General features: G+C 44.1%; 1 protein-coding gene across 1 annotated transcript in view; it reads right to left on the bottom strand.

The window, feature by feature from the left end:
* The window catches only part of PEA15 (proliferation and apoptosis adaptor protein 15), a 296,466-nt gene extending 275,138 nt beyond the window's left edge, over positions 1–21,328 (bottom strand). The window contains exon 1 of the mRNA XM_086947616.1: positions 20,901–21,328. The gene's annotated coding sequence lies outside the window, so the exon portion shown is untranslated. The remainder of the gene's footprint in view (positions 1–20,900) is intronic.
* Between the last annotated feature and the right edge of the window lie 208 nt (positions 21,329–21,536).

The raw sequence follows: 21,536 nt of genomic DNA, 5'->3' as shown, positions 1-21,536 counted from the left end.
GGTAATAGATTTTGGAGTACTACTGATAGTTTCACTAAGGCACTGGTATTCAAATTTGGAGCTGCAGTATTAGTTAAAACAAATTTGGAGCTGCAGTATTAGTTAAAGGGTCAATGAAAGACTCTTGCATGGAGGTCAAGCATATAATATGGGCACAAACCACGCCCGCCATCAACGCCACCATTACCTCTACCACTGCGGTTACTACTTCCACCGCTACTACTTCCACCAATACTACGACTTCCACTTATCACTTAATATTGGCAAGTCAGAGGCTGCAAAATGATAAGCGTGACATTGCTCACATTATAAAATGATATTATGATAATACGTTAAAAAAAGAATGGTGAATTCCACATTCATGCACATACATTTAGGAGGGTACAATGACCCAAAACATATAAATGCAACTTCTATGAGATGTTGACAGTAGTCCATTCTCTGTAAAATCTTATCCATCTGGCTATATTTAGATGCCGGGGTGTAGTCAAGAGTAACCAAGGGAGTAACATGCCCCCTTCAGTGCCACTAAACCTTGATCCAGTTGTGAACAGTTTCATGCACTAGCAAAATGTTGTTTTTGTAAGAAAAGGGCTAATATGCCAGACCTCAAGGGATTGTTAACATTATGTCCTAGGCGTTGCCATGCCAGCACACTGATCTCATTATGCGATGTGCAAACTGGGTGAAGGACTGTACAAAATTGTAAATGTCAATTGTCATGGCGACGCCTGCATGAGTTTTGATGTTACTAAGTATGGATTTTAGCTCCACAAATCTCACACAAAACAACAAATCTCAGAATTGGATCCACAGGCTTTTCGACCAGATTGAAATCTTCTCTGAGCATAGAGCGGGTGACCCGTGCCCTTCATGTAGCCGGGTCTGGTGGCTTAGTGGACTAATGCATCCACTGCGGGGGCCTGTGTTTGACCTCATGGTCACAGGTTCAAATCCCGGCGGGTCCACTCAGCCTTTCATCCATCTGAGGTCGCTAAAATGAGTACCATTGAGTTGGGTAACAATAAACATCTGTTATTCAGCGCCTTGAGACCTCTGGGTGATAAGTGCGCTTTACAAACACAAGTGTTATGTTATGTAGGAGAAGAGAGGAGTAAACAGTGTCTTGAAGACAACTCTGGAACATAATACCGCCAAACACCTTCTTACAAAGGCTCTTTACACTTCGATGCACAGAGGGGTCATTAACAAGACCCCAAATATCACACAGCACATCTGGGAACAGAGATCAGAAGAGCATAACCCAAATATCGTCCTAAAAATGAATTGAATCTACAATATGAGTTAGTAAGTGGATGTGGAAGTAAGCAGTGTAGATCTGTATTTCTCTATGTATACTAACCTGGCCAATATAGTGGTCCAAGTATCAATCTTTTTCTAGGTAAATAGTATTGACTTCGAAGTTGTGACTTACAACCCATCTGGGACAGATGGTCATTTTTTAGAGTTGACTTTCTTTGACAGTTTCATCTGCAAAGCAAAAGTCTGAATATAAAAGACATTATTCTGAGGTTTCCTAAAGCGTATTGAATTTGGACGAAACTGGTTTTTGCCTATGTGCGCTCGGTGGAACTATGGAAAACTATTTTGGCAAACCTGATATTTTGACATTATTAAAAGTATTGCAGTTCCTAGGTGCCTTAATGCGTAATGAATGCCCTCTATAAGAGCAGGATGTGTGGACAAGGGTCGTAAAAGTTATGAATGCATGGGTAGTTAGGGTCTGAGCAGCTGGCCGTGAATATGTGCTTGCAGGTCATCGGCTAGGACCGTTTCAGGTAGTATCCTCACAAGTGTGGGGTTTGTAAATGGCCGCTAGTTGACCAGAGCTTCTTGAACCAGTCGAGGAGTCTTCTTAAAGGGCAGGGTTTTTCCATCATTTCAGTGTGGCAGGAAATGTGCCTGTTGCTAGGGATCAGATACCAATCTCAGGCTGCATATGAACATCTTTTTGGAGAGAGATTTTATGATGTGGTAAAGAGATATTCTTCATAGAAGGTGGTCTTTAAAGGGCTTGATGATATTATCTTGATCATTCATAGTCAAAGGCTGAAAGACTTTTCTTTTGGACACAGCTATGGGTGGACTATTTGTGTTTCCTTAAGAGTTGCTAAGTTCCCTGTGTTCCATGATGTCCTTTACTATTAGAATGAAAGTTTATTTATGGCTGTGGGTTTTCTTGTAGGAACTGGAATGATGGTAATGAATGTATACTGTGATGGGCAGTTCAGAATGAGGTTGTGTTCAGACAGGGCTTGTTAGATGCTGTTCAGTTAGTGTTTTGATTTTGATTCGTGCGCGAACGGTTGTCAAGATATCACAATTGGTGTTCGATACTCTGCACCATACTTATTTCCTTTTTGATAACTGAGTGTATCGAGGCAGTAAGAGCTTGGGTTTACATTCTCAGAGATGGCATAATTATATACACCACCAGGAATGGTGCTGTTCAGGTGGTCTATCAGGCTATAGAAGTTTTGGGATCACTGGTCTGGCAGTATGACTGTGTGTGGCATTGCCTTTAATGACTTAGTACAGATCTTTGTTGGTCATGGTTGTCCGGTGTAGTTGACTTTCTGACATATGGTGTTGAAATAGGGGGACGGGCGGGGGAGAAGGGGATAGCAAGGTCCATCCAGCCTGGGTGGCATGGCCCTATGCAGGAGGCAGTAAAAAAAAGGGAGGTGGTGATTGGACAAAAAGTGTTGCTTCTGCCATGGGTAGGCTCAACCGATGAGCAGCCATGTTTATTAGGGTGACAAGCTCAGAGTGTATTTGTTTTTGTTTTTTCTTGGCTGTTGAACCAGGCAGATGAAAGACTCTGCGGAGGGATGTGTTGGTGTGTGGAATATTGAACATGGCGAAGAAATCTCTGAATTGGCCAGCCGGGTTCCATTGTAGTCAGATGCCCCGTTGGGGACATTTAACTGTTGGTGTAGGTGAAAGACCAAACCGTGGGGAATCTGGTAGGACTGGAAGGAGGCATAAGGGGTGTTGGCATGAAATCCCCAAGTGTTTTGTGAATGTCATTCATTTTAGCATATGTTTCAGATCAGTTTACCAAATATGGGGAGAGGTGGGGCATTGCTTGATTTGTAAAAAATATAAAAAAAGAATTGGTGACGCTCAAAGTTGTTTAGGGGAGACTGCTGGTGGTGCACCTGAATGCAGTATAAGACGTTTGCCTTGCCTTGATTCCACCTCCTTCCAACAACTTCTGTCTCTTTAGCTCACTTTTTTGGGTACTTTTTCATCCTTTTTTTCTGTTGTCCCTCTTTCGCGTTCTTGTTTCTCGTTTTCTGCCTTTCTACCCTTTGCTCTAGGTGACAGTTTGATGATAAAAAAATCAGTCCTCAAAAATGAATACCGTTGCCCCCCGCCTGCGAACACTGGCACAAATTAAGCACCATGTGCTGAGATTTCTTGAAAACCACGTCTCTGTTATGAGCGTGATAGCCACCGAATGGTGCTGATGGTGTTTACAATGTCAGAGACATCTACAAAGGAGACAGTGAGTGGACCAGCATCAAATTACTGCTTATTCTCCTGGTCAGATGGGAGTGGCGGTCCCTTCTTACACTAGCTCGAGGCTACTTTAAAGATGGGATTTCATGGGTAGTACTGCTGTCCTGCACCATTTGCATACTGTGCTATCACTGTATTGTGGTCATTCTCCACTGTGAAAGCAATTTTTGCAGGGGGGAGTATTATATAGTGCGAACTCGACCCAAAGGTATCAGAGCGCTTTACATGAGCACCAGTTGCGTTACAGATGGACACATTCTTTTTTTTTTGTTAGGCACGGGGAGATTAAGTGATTTTCCCAGAATCACAGGATGTTGAGCGTCCCCGCCGAGACTCGAACCCGGTTCGCCAGCTTCGAGGTCACCTGCTCTAACCATCAGGCCACATCCTCTCCCATCAAGATGATATGCCATTGGCTGAGCAGGAAAGGTCACCTTCCCGCCCTCAGAAGCGGGCATATTTATGTAACTCTGGCACCGCATGTTGCCATCCCACAAATGTCATTTGGTAACAAGCTGAGTGCAGGATTGCAGAGCACTTTCAAGCCTTAGCCCACTGTGTGTATGCACGTTGCATCTCATGAAATGTGCATAGATGTCCATCCCATCGACATGCTGTCGCTTCTAATTTGTCAGCTTCTGTCCCCGGCTGCTTCTCTCTCTCGCTCTCTCTCTCCGCTCTCTCACTTTACACCTGCATATATAACATGCATACATTTCCGGTGCATGCCACATCTGAACATTGACTCTGCAGAGTGAACACCCTCACAATGAACACACAGAAAGGTAGAGTTGTGGGAGACAAACACATTTAAATATCCTCAGTCTAATAAAGCAGATGAGCATACCCCGACATCGAGAAGGTCCAAGACCTGGCAGTCGTGATGTATACATTGTCAGGGTTAAACTATGAGGTATCAGAAGGAAGCTTCTTTCCAGGCCATGAGTGATGGTCATGGTGCTCCTTACCTATATCTATAAGATAAGTCAACTCTTTTGCCCTCTGTTAGTCCTCCCTGAAAGGGTATCTTCGAAAAATAATTGTTGATCACCCTACTTATAGCTCCTTCCTCCAGTTTTTCTTGAGAACATCCAGTTGCTGAATCTGTTTCTGAAACTAGGTGATCTGTTAGATTACTGATTTTCTTAGGCTAGTTTAAAGCAATGGAATGTGAATGAATCTACTCTGAGATTTGCTTCATGGAAAATGCACACGGATAATCGCTCAACCACAATAATTTGTTGAACCCATGTTAAACCCGGCCTCTTTTCCTTCTGCAGAACAACAAAAGGCGAAGGAGTGGACGCTTGCAAACATCTCAGACTCTGGCAATCAACTGTTTTTCCCCCTCTACACAAATGTTGAAGAGCAACCCTCTGCAAATCCCTCTTGTTCCTTCCCCGACTAGAACAGTACAGCCTGATTTGCAAGGCCACATCCCCGCTGAACTAGAACACAAGTGACCCTAGGCTAGCTCCAAATTTGTTGGGCCTCAGAAGTGAGGATTCCATGATGCAGTGCCCAGAGGACCCACCTGGGCCGGACAGGTCTTTGATGCCTCCAGACATTTCCCCAGTGGGCTTGAGTCCTTGGAGTCTGCTTTTGAAAGTCCCAGACTAGTCGTGGTGCCTCTGTCACTGTCCCAGATCACTTGCAGCAAGCACAGGGCAGCCTCAAGAGAGAGAGAGAGAGAGAGAGAGAGAGATCGAGGGGGTGATGTGGAAGGTAGAGGAAAGAGCGAGTAGAGAAGGAGAGAGGGAGTGGATGGAGGGAGCTTGTGCGAGGAGACAAAGAGAGTGCGGCTGATTAGAGCATTTTTGCCAGGTCTCCTTACGGTTCTCCAGTCCGGCCATGGGACATCACTGAATAACCACTGCTCTTTTCCTTCTTTCCCTACTTCTCTAAAGCCCTGATTTAGTGACTTTGTGTCACTCACAAATATTGAGAGGCATCTGACGCCCCCTGTGGACTTGTCTGACCAAATATAAAACCCTGTTCTGTAGGTGACATGACAGCAAAACCTGTCACTGAATTCCAAAGTGTCTTTGACAGATGCAAGATGAGCTGGAACCTAAGTTGAGTCCATGCCATGGGTACTCACAAACATTTGCCCTGGGGCCACAAATTATGATTTGTGGTGGGGCCGATGGCCGCACTGATGCCGGCAGGCTGGTGGTAGGGAGTCCGGTTGGGTCAGGAATTGTGTAAGGCGGTCTAAAACATCTTTTTATAAAGGGGCAAGCCTTTATTTGCAGGTTTATAAATGCTTGCCGGTTTGTTTAAAAATTGTTTCTGAGTATTAGTTCTCAGCAACTAAACAGCAGATTGTGCTGCTGTTCACCAGGGGGCCTCATGTAAAGGTCAAGAAGGCCCAAGCGGCCCCCGGGCCGTACTTAGAATATCACTGGATGGTATTCCAACAAGCCGAAACATATGCTGATATTTTTATGTAAAAGAGCTCCAATTTAATAGTATATCTGTCTGTCTGTCTATCTGGCTCTCTTCCACTTTGTCTCGGACATACATAAACACACAATCTAGCCTCCTGGAGCCCACTTTGGACTCTTGCTCCTTGTTGAGAGTTTTGGTTCTTTAAATACAACACAATGTTAAGTAAGTTTTATTTACCATCCAAAATTTAAGAAATTGTTACTTCTGGGTTGCTATTATCCCTGATACTGACTTTGACAAACATGAAAGAGACCTCTGGATTTTAGGGCAATGTGAAGATTACGAAGGAAGCAAGCGAGAGGGGTCTGCGTCCTCCTGCTTGTGTCAGGTAACGTTGTACCTTTGTGACTTAGACAGATTGCCCATTTATTTGCCAGAAACTAAACACTGCTCTTGTTTCTTAGGGACCGCCTTTGTTTTTAAGAAATATTGCTTCTAGATTACCCTCCATGATTTGATAATAAATATATATTTAACAAGCATTTGCAATTCAATAGGTCTCACATTTGCAAGAGTTTAAGCTATTGGCATTGTAAATGACATTGGCTTTTTATTTATCTGATTTGATAATTAAGACATTAATAAAAGGCATTGTCATTTACATTGCCAATAGCTCAAAATCTTGTAAACACAAGACCTATTTCATTTCAAAGATGCAGCTGCTATTGTCCCCGGCTTGCTTGGAAAGTGAAAGCATCATGGGGTGCTGAATGTTACAGGAAAGCATGTCGCACCAGCCGTAGGAGAAACTCATTAAAGAAAATGGTGCTTACAGACTAAATAACACATACCGTGTAAAAACAGAAGTGAAAGGGCCAGTCCTCATGGGAGGTTATAAATGAAGACAAGGCTGTACTAAGGTGGGACTAGCAGGCCTATTAACGAATCAGAAGCCAGCATTTACGAAGGACAATGACACAAGCCAATGACAAACATGGGCGGAGAGAGGGCTGTGCTTCAAGTCAATACTCTAATACAGCATGCCTCACAGAGCATGGACTGGACCCAGCTCCTCGGGACACCATGCAGCGGACCAGATGTTTGCCTGGTTGTCCAAGGATACGACCTCGCTCTTTCCAACGTTCCCAGATATGCTTAATAAGTCTTAAGATGTTTTAATGGCTTGAACATGCTTCATAGGATATGCTTTGGTCTGATATGTGAGCTATGCTTAGGTATTCTCTGGTTAGTATGTGTGATATGCCTAAGTTTATAGCATGTCTTGATATGCTTTGTTTCCAAGGTGTGCTGTTTACATATCAATAACCGCAGGCATCTCAAAGTTTGTGCCTCTTTGCACATCCACTGCAACTTTTAGACCTAGCAATAAAAATGTTGGCCCATTCAGACAGCAAGCTATTAATGTAATAAGATCACATGGAAAGAAGGCATGAAGTGCAGTGATATACATAACAAAAAATCCTTGGATAACGGAATGAAACAAACATTGGTAAAGCCAGTCGGTCTGGATTTATTGTGGTAGCACATAGGAGTGAGCGCCACAGAATAGAGCCTAAAGAAGCGGACAGGGACAGCTAGTGAGTCCCTCATATCTTTCAATGCAGGTACTTGAATAGAAACAGCTTCCTGTGGAAATGAATACTTCACTAGGCCGTGCCACGATGTAATTGACTAAGTCTCAAGCCAATGGCTGAAAGAAGCTGGTCATAGAAAGCCAATGGGTGAAAAGTGCAGACTCAAAGCTCTCCTTATTCTGTATATTGTTACCAATAGGTCTGTTTGACAGCTGCAAAGCTTCCGGACCTAAAACGCTAGTGTAAGGCTGCAACACAATAAAACTGTCTCAAATAAATGACTAATAGTTTGGCAGGAAAAAGGTACCTTCTACTCCACTGACCAAGCCAATCACTTATTAGAAGAACAGGTATTTACAAACTCTACCAAAATACATGATTTTCTTTCTGTCTAAGTGATAGGAAGAAAGTAGTTCCACAATATGGGACTTTAGAGACAGACTTTTCTGTTATTTACTATTGGAGGTACAAAAACAGGTCCAACGAGAAGACCCTGGTTATCGAAAGCCGGGTGTCTTCTAGGATGCATTATGCATGCTAGGGTGGTCCAAGGATGGTCTACACGGGAAGGAGTCATGACACATGAGTATCAAAATGATTTCTAGTCAGATGTAGTCACTGAATGCAACTATGTCTAATATGAATAGCTTCAAAAACTGTCAAGGTTCTGGCTTTCATGAATGAACGACGACCAACCCAACTCAGTTATGTGGCATTATGCAGCTCTTTCTGGACAGTATTATTCTCTATGTTCAAAAGATGGATCCCAGGGACTGGGTTCCAGGACCTAGCTCATGTAATGGTGACTGACATCAATGGTCAGAGAGACCTCTTCCAGAAAGAGAAATTTCTTTCTAGTGTCCCCTCACTCACCGGGGTTGCCCCACGGTGACATGCTTCATCATAGGGGTCCTCCCAATTCTCTACGAAAAGGGGCGTGCTTCGACTCACGGACTACGCAGGAGCACTTTTAATGTGAAAGACTATGTGTTGTGCAGACAAGTGGTGGAGTGGGTGTATGTGAGTTTAAAAATACCGTGCTAGTGGGCCTCAACAGATTTATTATGCTCCTAGCCAGGTATATTAAAAATGGGGTATGTGTCACTGGTAATCAACCTACAATGAGGATTGGTTCAGTGAGCGGTCAACATGTTTCATGCTTCCCCTAGCATTTCTTCAGGACCATACAGGGACCAGCCCTGCATTTGCCACTCCTAAGTCCCCTAATAGGGAGTGATAAAGTAAAAGTTTACACTGTTCTTACCAAATGCATGCGTTCGTACTAGAATACATACGTGTTGTACTTATTCATGATTATAGTACTGTGCTTAATAGCACTTCATGGTCTCTGGGGGGGTGCGTTTTCACCCTTATGGAAACATTGTTCCTAGCTGGGAAAAACGCAGGTTTAGCCTGATTTCTGCCACCCTCGGACCGCATCGAAGATGCGGTCCGAGGGTGGCAGAAATCAGGTTTAGCCGAGCGTTTTTCCCAGCTAGGAACAATGTTTCCATAAGGGTGAAAACGCACCCCCCCAGAGACCATGAAGTGCTATATAGCGTTTACAGTAATGTGATGTTTACAGTTTGTATGCCTGACGGCGCTAAGCACTCAATACAAAGAATGCACATAAGAGCCAAATTGTCCATATCAGTTAGTGACCAGCACTTAACATGCCAACCTTTTCAAACCAAAATCTATAATGGGAAACAGTTTCCAGAATGCAGAGCACTCATGAGCAAAATGCCACAGCTGCAGATGTCACGCGTGCCACGGGGCTGAGTGCTATCTACAAGTACCATTTTAGAAGGGTACAAGGGTGTTTGACTGCGCGAAGCATGTGATGCAAATCTTGTTAGTGCAAAAATATTTAAAAATAAATTCAGACCTGTGGGCATTGTCAATGCTTATTTTTTATCTTATGCTGCGCCCTATGCTAACCTGCCAGGCCTGTGATTTTGGTCCAAGTGAGGCCCACTTGCAAATTATAAAACATTCTGTGCCACCCAGAGCCTGATTTGGAGATTGGCAGATGAGATATACCCTGCCACAAACATGACAGACATCCAGTGAGCCCTATTACAAGTGCATTACATCCTGTGGCACTTGGAATAAGGTGGACAGCATACCCGTCCCATATGTGATGGAGTAACCTGTCTACAGGGCTGGGAACCCAAAACAACCCTGGCAAATTTTGTCAGACCAGCCCCCGTACGGTACATTAATCAATGGAGTTATCTTGACACCTTTATTGTTACCTAAAAATACCCTGGATATACAAGGAACATTGAAGTGGGTGCTATCAGAACTGCTGCACTGCTATTAAACTGGCCCCAGTAACAAAACCCACACCCCACCCTTCCAGCCTGCCAGTAAAATGCCCGATGCCCGGTACGGCCAGTACGCCCATGCCTATCCACCAAACTCTAAATCAGCCCTTCTGCGTCTTAACCCGGACCAATCACCAGAGAGCTATATCCCACATTAGACCCAAAGATGGAGACTGATGTGACTTCATCTAAAAAGTCTTTCAGATCATGGTCAATTATCAATATATTTGATCTATTTCTTTTGTCAGGGAACTTTTTGACTTCTAAATATTTTCTCACAGATTCAAGAAAAGGGAACAGCAAAAGGGAGGTCAACGCATATGTCAAACTCCTACGAAAAAATATAAAAGCATTTATAACCGATGAACTTCCTCGCCTTCTTCTGGCCTGCTCAGTTGGTACCATGCCAAATCTAATCAAGGTTTTTGTGAATGCAAGCTGGAGATGCCTTAACTCCCACCACTGCCTTGCACTGGTGCCAGGAAACAACATTCTTTGCTTCACAAAATGGAAAACTAAACTATGCCTTCAGAACGAGGGAGTGTCCAACAGGAATAACTAGAACCGGACAGCTGTGATGAATCATGTGTTCAAAAGAGGGAAAGAACAAACCACGGTAGGGCTTCCCACAAGAAACTGGTTGAATCTAAGACATATCCAAAGGTTTTTATGGTGGCCTTGGTGAAATGGAAAGTTGCTACTTCGTACAATGTCATTGAGCTCATATCTTTTTGGGGTGATCCGGTACCAACACCTGGCAAATTGTAATTGCATGTAAATATAGCGCTTCCTACCCCTGACGAGGGATCAAAGCGCTTTTTCGGCGAGTAGCACTCTACTCCGGAACCCAGAAAGGATTAGTGGTGAATTAGTATAGGAAAATATAAATTTAATTTGAGCGATGGATAGGTTAGTCAGTTATTTGGATTGAAAAGGTTAGCGGAGGGATAGAACAGGGAAGGGTTTGCATTGATATAGCTCTTTGTACCCCTGATGAGATGTTGAAGCACTTTTCAGTGGGTATCACGTTCTAGACAGTGGCCTAGATTTCCTCATTCTACCATTGACTAGTTGGCTAAAAACGGACTTGCCTAATTTAACTGCATCTTTTGACCGTGAGATCAGTGACACATCTACCATTTTTAGTGAACCTTTGTTAGGGAACTCACGGGTATGTTCCATGCAGGGACTTCCTCTGTTGTTTCATCAAGAAGAGGAATACTTCTCTGATGGGCGCTACTGTGAGGCAATTTTTAGCAGACAGATCAATTCAGGGAAACGGGGCGAGTACTCAGGGCAATGCCATACACACGTGCCCTGACAGTGGGGTCTGCAGCACTATAGAAAGCTAACAAAAACAAAAACTTGAATTGTCAGTTGTGATTTTTGTCATCAATGTAAAAGAAATGGACTTGCATAAACTTCTGGGCAATAAACATACTGAGGGCAAAGTGCTCTGGCACCTGCATCCACAGAGAAAACTACAAAAAACAAACACCCATAAGACATCAGGCATCATGGTATACTACAGCACCATAGGCCCTGCGGAAAGCGGTAACCACAATGTATTAAAGGTATGCCAGCGGCGAGGCGGTGCCTTTCCACAGAAGCCATGTTTCCTAAAGCAGTTAAACTCTTTAACATGTTTATTTGTTATCGCTTCGTGCTCAAAGCTTGGACTTCTGTCATCCAGATCCCATTTCCTTTCCTCCACCTCCTCCTTCTAAAGACATCTGATAAAAATCAACAAACGAGCTTCCTGTGAGGAAAGCATCGTGTTCTCTGGGCTGTTGTGGCTGGGTCCATTTTTTGACAGACATATTAGTGCTGTGGGCCACGCCAGTGAGGTCAGGCGTGGTGGCTTCTTTTCTTTCCGGGCTCGAGCAGGAAGTCCAAAGGAGGTCCTGGGTGAACTGACACTGTGGTCTCAAGGGATAGAATTTCGAAGAGTGACATGTGAGGCCCAAAGTTCACACCATCTTTGATTAAAGCCGTAGCTATACCAGGTATATATATATATAATTACCCTCATCTACCTGAGCAATAAACATCAGCGATGTAGAATCCAAAATAAACTGTATAAAGGGATCAATCAAAACATTTATTTTCAGCCAGAGTACAATTAGTTACCCTGCTAGTCCATTTATGACAAATTAATTTCTACTATTACAGCCTGTGTACGTTTCAAGTGACGGGAAAAAACACAGTATAGTCACAACAAACTAATACATATAAAATGTTCAAATATACACAATATACACTTCATTACACAAACATTTATATCACACTCATATATATGATACACTACATATATACAATATATACAACATATATCAAACATATACAGATATAAAAAACCAGTAGATCAATAATTAGTTCCCCTACTGAGAACAAAACAAACAGAGTGTACACTCTTAATTCAGAGTAATACACTATAAGGTAGTCCCTATTGCGCCTGAGGAATAACACCTCAAAAACGATTAAAGTGGCGCTTTACTTCATTCACACAACTCTAAGTGGTGGGACTCCTTTGTAAATGTCGACGCTGGCGCGGTCGCGTTTCAGCCAGAGATTCCTTTTGGCTTAATCAGGACAGGGGATTCAATATTTCTGAATGGAGTGTTAGCTCTCTTGGAAAAACACACGGCTGGCAGGGACCTATCCCACTGCCTCCTTGCCGACAATGGCAATGAGCCCTTGCGAAGCTGTATTCCACTCTTAAATGTAAGGTAACGTCAAAGGTCCACTAATTTTAAAGTTGCGAGGATACACAGGTACTCAATACCTGCAGCCAACATGTCCCGTCACGGACACAAAGTTACAGTCCACTCGGAACAAGAAGTTTCCAAACAGCAAGTGGGCTATACCGGCCATTAAAGGCCCACTCCAGCGTTAAAGCCCGGAGCCAAAGGCGGGGGCCTTTAACAAGTGAGCAGGCATTTAGTGGTCCGTATAGCCCAGCTACAGCAGGCTATTGAAACATTCAGCCCCATCAGGACTGAATGTTCTAATTCGTAAAACAAAGGATTCACGACGCCTGAGGGGGTTGAAATCCCATCTGGATCCATGAGGCCTCTGTTGACAGCTGTTGCTGTGAAAGACAAGCATTGGAATGTTGGAGCACCAGGCGTATACCAGCCATTAGAAGCCCAGAGCGACCCCATTATCTTCAATGAAGCGCACAACATTCCAATGTTCGAATCTATAGTTAGCAATAAACTTATCTTGAATGGAGCAGAGCACAATGAGTCTGGTACCTTCGGTGGGACAATTTTGACAAACCTAGTTTGCACTTATTTGTTCTGATAAGGCAAATTTAATTGAAATTCGAAAATAGAAGGAATTTGATGTATTGTGGAAAGTGACACGGGTCTCTGAGAATAATCAATCTTTAAGTTGTAGGCTTTGGCACAAATTATGTGGCTCTTAAATGATAAAGAGAGAAGATTTCACGTAAAAGTGGAGCATGTTCTTAAAATCGATACATTTTGAAAATAAAAATATGGCACGGTATTGTCCCAAAGAATAATGCCAGCAGATTTCACCTTCACAATTGGTGCACTAAGGGACCCCAAAAATACAAGTGATTATAAACATAAGACTGGCAGACCCGGCATGATCATTTGCCTAACTATTGTCTTACCTTTTAGGTCTGGCATTAGCCAAGACCTTTTGATTTTGCTAAAAATATATCTTTGATATACTTGCTTATAGGGTCCTTTCAGACAACTCTCTTTATCCATTGGTCTGTTATTGTGTCACTCACATATTTCTTCCACCCACTACATCATACAGCATCGGGCAATGGTTCAGACTATTTAGACATTGGCTACCTTCACAAAGAGCACATCCATACACAAAGTTGCTCCTGTCAGAGCCCTTTATGAGATCCAAAAATAATTTTGCTTTTAGCCCCCAATTTTTTTTTTTAGATTTACAAGGGCCCAACAGCATCCCCAAGAATAAAGTTTTGCAAAATCAGTGACAACACATTGACAAAGCCAAAAGGCTAGCAGACAATGCCAGACCTATTGGCTTTACCAATGCTTGTTTTGGTCATATAAGTCACTTGCCTTCTAGAAAGCAAGGAAGTATTTTGCCTTCTGAAATTATGGAATAACTTCAAAAAATATGAACCCCAGGATTTTATGACTCCCTCTACCAAAGATTCAAGTGAAGCTCTATTTCTGGAGCTAATATATATATATATATATATATATATATATATATATATATATATATATATATATATATATATATATATATATATATACATACATACATACATACATATATATATATATATATATATATATATATATATATATATACATACATACACACACACACATAATATAAATCTTCTGTGCTATGACATAGTGTAATACTGATGCTGTCTTATGGGGCTGTTGTTGGCACGCAGCATCATTTATGGTCATAGCTCCTCATCTGACCGTAGGTAACAGCAGCAAACATTACATTAAACTCAACAAATTTAAAATGTGCCCACAGAGAGACTGGAAACCCCCATCATGAGGTGAGTATTGTGAATGTGGCTACTGAGCCCTTTCCTGGTCTCACGTAGTGTAATCATAGTGGGGTGGCAGATGGCACATCAAGTGTCAACTAACATGCTGACATCTGGACAGGGTATTACATGCTGTCTCAGTGATTACTGTCATGAGTGGCTTTTCTCTGAACAAGCAAGGGGAAAGCTGCCGATAGTAAAATATTGGATATTCGATTGGAAATTGAGAAAATCCACCATGAGTGCAGCCACATGTTGGAATCTTGAAGAGTGTGTTCATCGGCAGCTACTTGAGTCTGGGCACGAAACCCCGAATGACTTGTTGATTACACATCAATTAAAGGTTGAGATGTTCTATTTCATTAAATAAATGGCCATTTCATGTTTTGCCACGCCTGACATCAGTCTCACGTTAATGCTGGATTTAATCTTTTTTAGAGCTGTTGTTAGCCAAGACCTTTGATTTTACTGAAATTAAATGTATAATACATTTCCTCATAGGAGCGTTTAGCCAGCCATCTTCATCCATGGGTCTGTTATTGTGTCATGCACATTTTTCTTCCACCCAATGCTGCATATAGCATGGGACGATGGGCCATCCCACTTTAGCCATCGGCTAACTTCCCTGTGAGGAGGCAATGAGCACATCCACACACACAGCAGTTCCCTTCAGTGCCAGGGAATACTACAATGTGTCCTTTTTTGCAAACAAAATACAACTTTTGCATTTAAATAATGCTTTTTAAGATTAATCCAGGGCTTTGAAGATTCCCCAACAATAAAGTTTGCAAAAATTATGACAAAACAAGCATTGGCAGAGCCAAAGGTTTGACTATGCCACACGTATTGGCTTTGCCACTCCTTGTTCTTCTATGGGCAGACAATGGTTGTAGACTTTCCTGTCTGCAGCCTGATACTGCTATTGTGAATGGAAAGTGTGGCTACATTTCCTTTCCTGTGCGCCTCCCTCCGTTCCTCGTTCATGGGCGTTGGACGCGCTCGTTTTCAGGTCCTGCCCGGACAAACCTGTTCTGTGCACTTGACACAATGAGTAACACTCAGAGGAAGTTCTAAAGTTCACAGGCGTGTCTGCTGCACACCTACACTAAGGTAAGTATCCGTTTGTCAATGGGATGACTGGCACTGGTTTATGTAAGCCCTGGTGCCCCTGCTTTGATTGGCTTTGGACTACATTGTTATGTTATCTGGATTTGTAGAGCACGACTTAACACCCGAAGGGCGTACTGAGTCAAGGCCCCTCACTGCAGTGCTCTGCTTTTTTATGCTACATTGTTCAATTCTGTGACTTGTTAAGCTTTGCTATGTTATTTGTACTTTTTAAAGCACATGCATACAGCAGCCTCTCGGCACTATAAAGTAAAGTGGCCACTGTGAATAGAGACTTTGCAACCCAAACAATTATGACAGTGAAGAAAAGGCATAAGCATGAAGTTAATATAGTGCCAATCTCAGCAAGCACAAAAGTTGATGTCTGACCAAGGAGAAGCATTTCAATGGATGCGCCAATATGTGGCGAGGCTGACATCCATGCCCAATGTCACGGGAGCTAACTCAGCTCAGCTCACCAATGTGACCTCTGCCTCAACTCTTTGTTCACTATTGTCTTCTTTAACTCAACTCTGTTCACTATTGGGATCTCTAACTCCACTCTTCTCACCAATGTTACCTGTACTTCAACTCTTTGTTGACTGTTGTCGTCTTTAACTCAACTCTGTTCACCTGTAACAACTCTTTGTTCACTATTGTCGTCTTTAACTCAACTCTGTTCACTATTGGGATCTCTAACTCAAGTCACATTCTGATCTGTGACAACTCCTTGTTCACTATTGTCATCTTTAACTCAACTCTGTTCACTATTGGGATCTCTAACTCTGTCTGCTCACCATTGTGACCTGTGCCTCAACTCTTTGTTCACTGTTGTCGTCTTTAACTCAGCTCTGTTCACTATTGGGATATCTAACTCAACTCTGCTCACCATTGTGACCTGTGCCTCAACTCTTTGTTCACTATTGTCGTCTTTAACTCAACTCTGTTCACTATTGGGATCTCTAACTCCGCTCTGCTCACCATTGTGACCTGTACTTCAACTCTTTGTTGACTGTTGTCGTCTTTAACTCAACTCTGTTCACCTGTGACAACTCTTTGTTCACTATTGTCGTCTTTAACTCAACTCTGTTCACTATTGGGATCTCTAACTCAAGTCACATTGTGACCTGTGACAACTCCTTGTTCACTATTGTCGCCTTTAACTCAACTCTGTTCACTATTGGGATCTCTAACTCAACTCTCCTCACCCTTGTGACCTGTGCCTTAACTCTTTGTTCACTATTGTCGTCTTTAACTCAACACTGTTCACCTGTGACAACTCTTTGTTCACTGTTGTCGTCTTTAACTCAACTCTGTTCACTATTGGGATCTTTAACTCAACTCTGCTCACCATTGTGACCTGTGACAACTCTTTGTTAACTGTTGTCGTCTTTAACTCAACACTGTTCACTATTGGGATCTCTAACTCTGCTCTGCTCACCATTGTGACTTGTGCCTCAACTCTTTGTTCACTATTGTCATCTTTAACTCAACTCTGTTCGCTATTGGGATCTCTAACTCAGCTCTGCCCACCATTGTGACCTGTGCCTCAACTCTTTGTTCACTATTGTCGTCTTTAACTCAACTCTGTTCACTATTGGGATCTCTAACTCAACTCTGCTCACCATTGTGACCTGTGCCTCAACTCTTTGTTCACTATTGTCGTCTTTAACTCAACTCTGTTCACTATTGGGATCTCTAACTCCGCTCTGCTCACCATTGTGACCTGTACTTCAACTCTTTGTTGACTGTTGTCGTCTTTCACTCAACTCTGTTCACCTGTGACAACTCTTTGTTCACTATTGTCGTCTTTAACTCAACTCTGTTCACTATTGGGATCTCTAACTCAAGTCACATTTTGACCTGTGACAACTCCTTGTTCACTATGGTCGCCTTTAACTCAACTCTGTTTACTATTGGGATCTCTAACTCAACTCTCCTCACCATTGTGACCTGTGCCTTAACTCTTTGTTCACTATTGTCGTCTTTAACTCAACACTGTTCACCTGTGACAACTCTTTGTTCACTGTTGTCGTCTTTATCTCAACTCTGTTCACTATTGGGATCTTTAACTCAACTCTGCTCACCATTGTGACCTGTGACAACTCTTTGTTAACTGTTGTCGTCTTTAACTCAACACTGTTCACTATTGGGATCTCTAACTCTGCTCTGCTCACCATTGTGACTTGTGCCTCAACTCTTTGTTCACTATTGTCATCTTTAACTCAACTCTGTTCGCTATTGGGATCTCTAACTCACCTCTGCTCACCATTATGACCTGTACCTCAACTCTTTGTTCACTTTTTTCGTCTTTAACTCAACTCTGTTCACTATTGGGATCTCTAACTCAACTCTGCTCATCAACATAGTCTTTAACTTATCTCTGTGTTCAACATGATGTTCTCTAATCCAAGCGTGTTCACCATCACAAACGTAAACTCAATTCTGTCCACTAGCGTGATCTCTAACTCAACTTCGTGACCTTCACCATGGTCTTCAACTGAACTCTGTGTACATCAGCGCTGTCTACCCCAACTCTGTGTTCACTATCAGGACGTCTAATTTAACGCTTTTTCACCATCATGTACTATACTTTATTTGTTCAGCCTCACGACTCCTAATCCAATCTCTGTGCGCTATAACAGTCAACCCCCTTTTCAACACCATCATCTCTAATATAATTGTCTGTTCACCTACATGGTATTTAACTAACCTCTTTGTTCCCCGTTGTGGTATTTAACTTAACTCTTTGCCCACCATCACGATCCCTAACCCAACTATTTTGTTCACCATGACAATTTTGAACTCGCCCCAATGTTCTCATCGTGGTCACCAACGTAACTCTGAGTTCACCATCACGGTCACTACTCAACTCTAAAGTCACCATCATGGTATTAAACTCAACTGTATGATGTCACAATATTACGTAATGTAAGTTTTGACTCGGGTCCCAAAGCCCAAAAGAGTAATTCCTGCTACCATTTTATGCATGGAGGCGACAGCTGTAAACATCTGCTTCCTGACTTCACTGCACTGTGTGACCCTGGGCAATGCTCGTCATAATCCTGTGACTCGCTTTCAAAATGCGCCACGTTGTACAGCGCTTACAAACAAGCTAAAAATTGGCCGGTGTTAAGCGCTACTTAAATCGCTGGACTTGACGACATACCTATGCAAGGCCGGGCCGAAGTTGCGCTTCGCACATCTGTGATTGCAAGTGAGTCACAGCGCCCACAGGCTATTCGTGGGGGATTTAGACGCTACATCTCCGAAAAGGAGAACTCAGGAAATGGACCCGCACGCGCGGCCAAAACCTGGCTTATGGGTTTTGCACAACTGTTGGTAAAAAAATCTGTGGAATGTGCAAAAGTTTCAACAACAAAAAAAAAGAAGTGCGCACAGATCAGAGTGACCTCAAGGATTGGAATTTCCACCAGCTGAAGCCGGCACAGATGCGGGCTGGGACAAAATCCTGCCACTCCTTGAGCAAGACGTCGCCCCAGCCCTCCTGGCCTGGCTGCTCGCGAAATCTGTTTATGGCCGCATCTGTGCACAAGCCAGCTGTAGCAGCGTGACTGTGCTGACTGCTGAGCCCACACCCATCCAGGCCCAGCGCGAGGACATCCTGTGGGAGGCGGGCTGCTGCGTCAGGGGCGCCCATCTGGAGGAGGCCTCCATCTTGACACGGTTCTCGTGACACTGACTCTATCTTTTTTATGAGAGGTCGAGCGACTTAATCCCAGTGGACTGTGTGCTTACAGGGCTGCTAGAGGTCATCCATGTCATGAATGTGGAGTTCTACATGACTGGGCACTCATTCAGAGGCTCGCTTTTTGCACTCACTCTTTTTGTTAATTTACTCTGATTCAGTCACTCACCCATTAATTCATTCACGCATTTGTTCACACAGTCACACATTCATTCGTTCGCTCACTTTCTCACACCTACTCACTCGCTGGCCTACTTTTACTCGCTTGCTCACTCACCTACCTACCTACACATAGTTGTTCATGCTCACCCACTCTCAAACACGCATTCACTTACTCATTCACTCGGTCACGAGCCCACTCGCAGGAGGGCTCATTCGCTTCCAAGCTCAATCGCTCATCCACGGGTTCACTAATTCACACGCTCAATTACTCACTACATCGCTAATTTAACTGGCATCACCCCACTGCTCCCTCCCTCATGAAGCTGAAGGGTGTTCCCAAAGTCTCTAGGTGACCGACAGGAAAACCACATGTGGCGCAATGGCCAGAGCTGCCGACGTTGGGACTGGAGACCCAGATTCGAGTCTCAGAATCATGTGCTTGTGTGCAAATCAGGGGCTTACTTACAAGCCCCTTGCGCCACTTTTGCGTCCTTTTTAACATGGAAAAAGTGACGTACGGGTAATGTAACTGGTGCCCCCATGTAGCGCGTCCTAATACCTTCGGTTGGAGTTCGGACGAAATATATATATATATATATATATATATATATATATATATATATATATATTCACACAGACACCTAGGAACCCGTGGTACCCGGGTCACTGAGGCGCCCATCCCTTCCTGCTTGGAACTCCTCCGACTGACCGTACCCCGGCGCCGCCTGCCCCCGCACCCAGGGCGCATGCCCGGGCAGCAGCGAGGAGGCGGAGCCGCCACCGGCAGAGGAAGCTTGGCCGGAGAGGATGCTCTCGGACCGCCCGGGATCCGCCCGCACGACTGAGGTCAGAAAGTACCGAGCTGGGCGTGCACGCCTCCACACGTGAATGCTCACACCAGACCACATAGTTAAGTGTGAGACGCGCATCACCGCATAATTCTGGGTTCCAAAGCCAGGACCCCGTATCACGGTTGGGCTGCAGCTGAGAGGGGTAAGTGCGCCCCGCTGGCCGTCAACCACCCCCGGCAGTGGTTCACACTGTCCCGCCACAGCACAGACATCCTCCCGGTATTTGGAAAGAATGTACCAAAAACTCCGCCGTAAAACCACACAAACCAACACACATCCGCGGCAAAATGCACCGGCATCACAACCTCGTATGCCCCACAAACACGTGCCACGCCGCTGGCACTGCCTCTGCCCACACCCACCGCTGCCCGGTCGGTGCTTGCCTTCCCCACCCCTGGATGCCCACGCTCGCTGAGAATCCATCGGGCATCTGCAGCCCGGCCGGAGGACTTCCACACCCAGCCCGGGCACTCTCCGGGTCACTGAGCACGCCTCCCCGCCCGGCCGGTGTCTGCCACACATGCCCCCGGTGCCATGGGGATGCCAGCCGGCGTTCTCTCCCCGCACTCCCCTGCTCTCCCAGATAACAGCCTCACCCCCTCCCACATACCATCTATCTGCCTGCAGCCGCCACAAATACAAATTCCACAGAAACGTTTTTTTTTTTTTTGCCAAACTTACCAGACCCTTTTGGAATTGTTTGCAGAAACCAGAAGCGGGGACCCTCTGAAGATCTTTAGGGGTGCGGGAGACCGTTGTCGTGTTTTCTGGGAACAGCCGCTTACCAGGTCCCTGTGTTTCTTTTACGCGTTTATTCCTCGGAACAAGTGCACGCCGGTCGCTGTGCTGGGGGTCCGAGCTGTGTGCCTGGTCGCCCCGCGGCCGCTGCTGCCTGCCTCTGTCTGTAATCCGGTCCCCCTCAGACAGAGCAGATTTCAATGCAATCTCACCCCACCCTTTTTCGTGGGCAGTGATGTCAGACACTGTGTGTGTGTGAGAGGGAGGGAGGGAGAGAGAGAGAGATGCCTTTGTATCACCCACCACACACTGGAAATCAGAACTGAAATAAAAGGAGGCTGTGCAATCCTCCTGTCAGAAATGAACTCATAACCGTGGGAACAGGGCGATGCCCTGGTTTTACTTTTTAATAATTTGAAAAAATATGTTTGTGGTTTTGTAGCGTGTTGTTTTTCAGTCTTTTCTGTCAGCGTCAGATTTATGGATTTCCGGTTTTAACTTCCCATATGTTTTTATTGTCTGGTATTTGGGCTGGCAAGATAGCTCAGTGAGCTGGGCACCCAGAGCTGGAATCTTCTT

Source organism: Lissotriton vulgaris, chromosome 12 (genome assembly GCF_964263255.1).
Source record: "Lissotriton vulgaris chromosome 12, aLisVul1.2, whole genome shotgun sequence".
In the NCBI taxonomy this organism is placed as follows: Eukaryota; Metazoa; Chordata; class Amphibia; order Caudata; family Salamandridae; genus Lissotriton; species Lissotriton vulgaris.
Note: the sequence above shows the minus strand (reverse complement) of the source record. Positions and strands in the feature narration are given on the sequence as shown.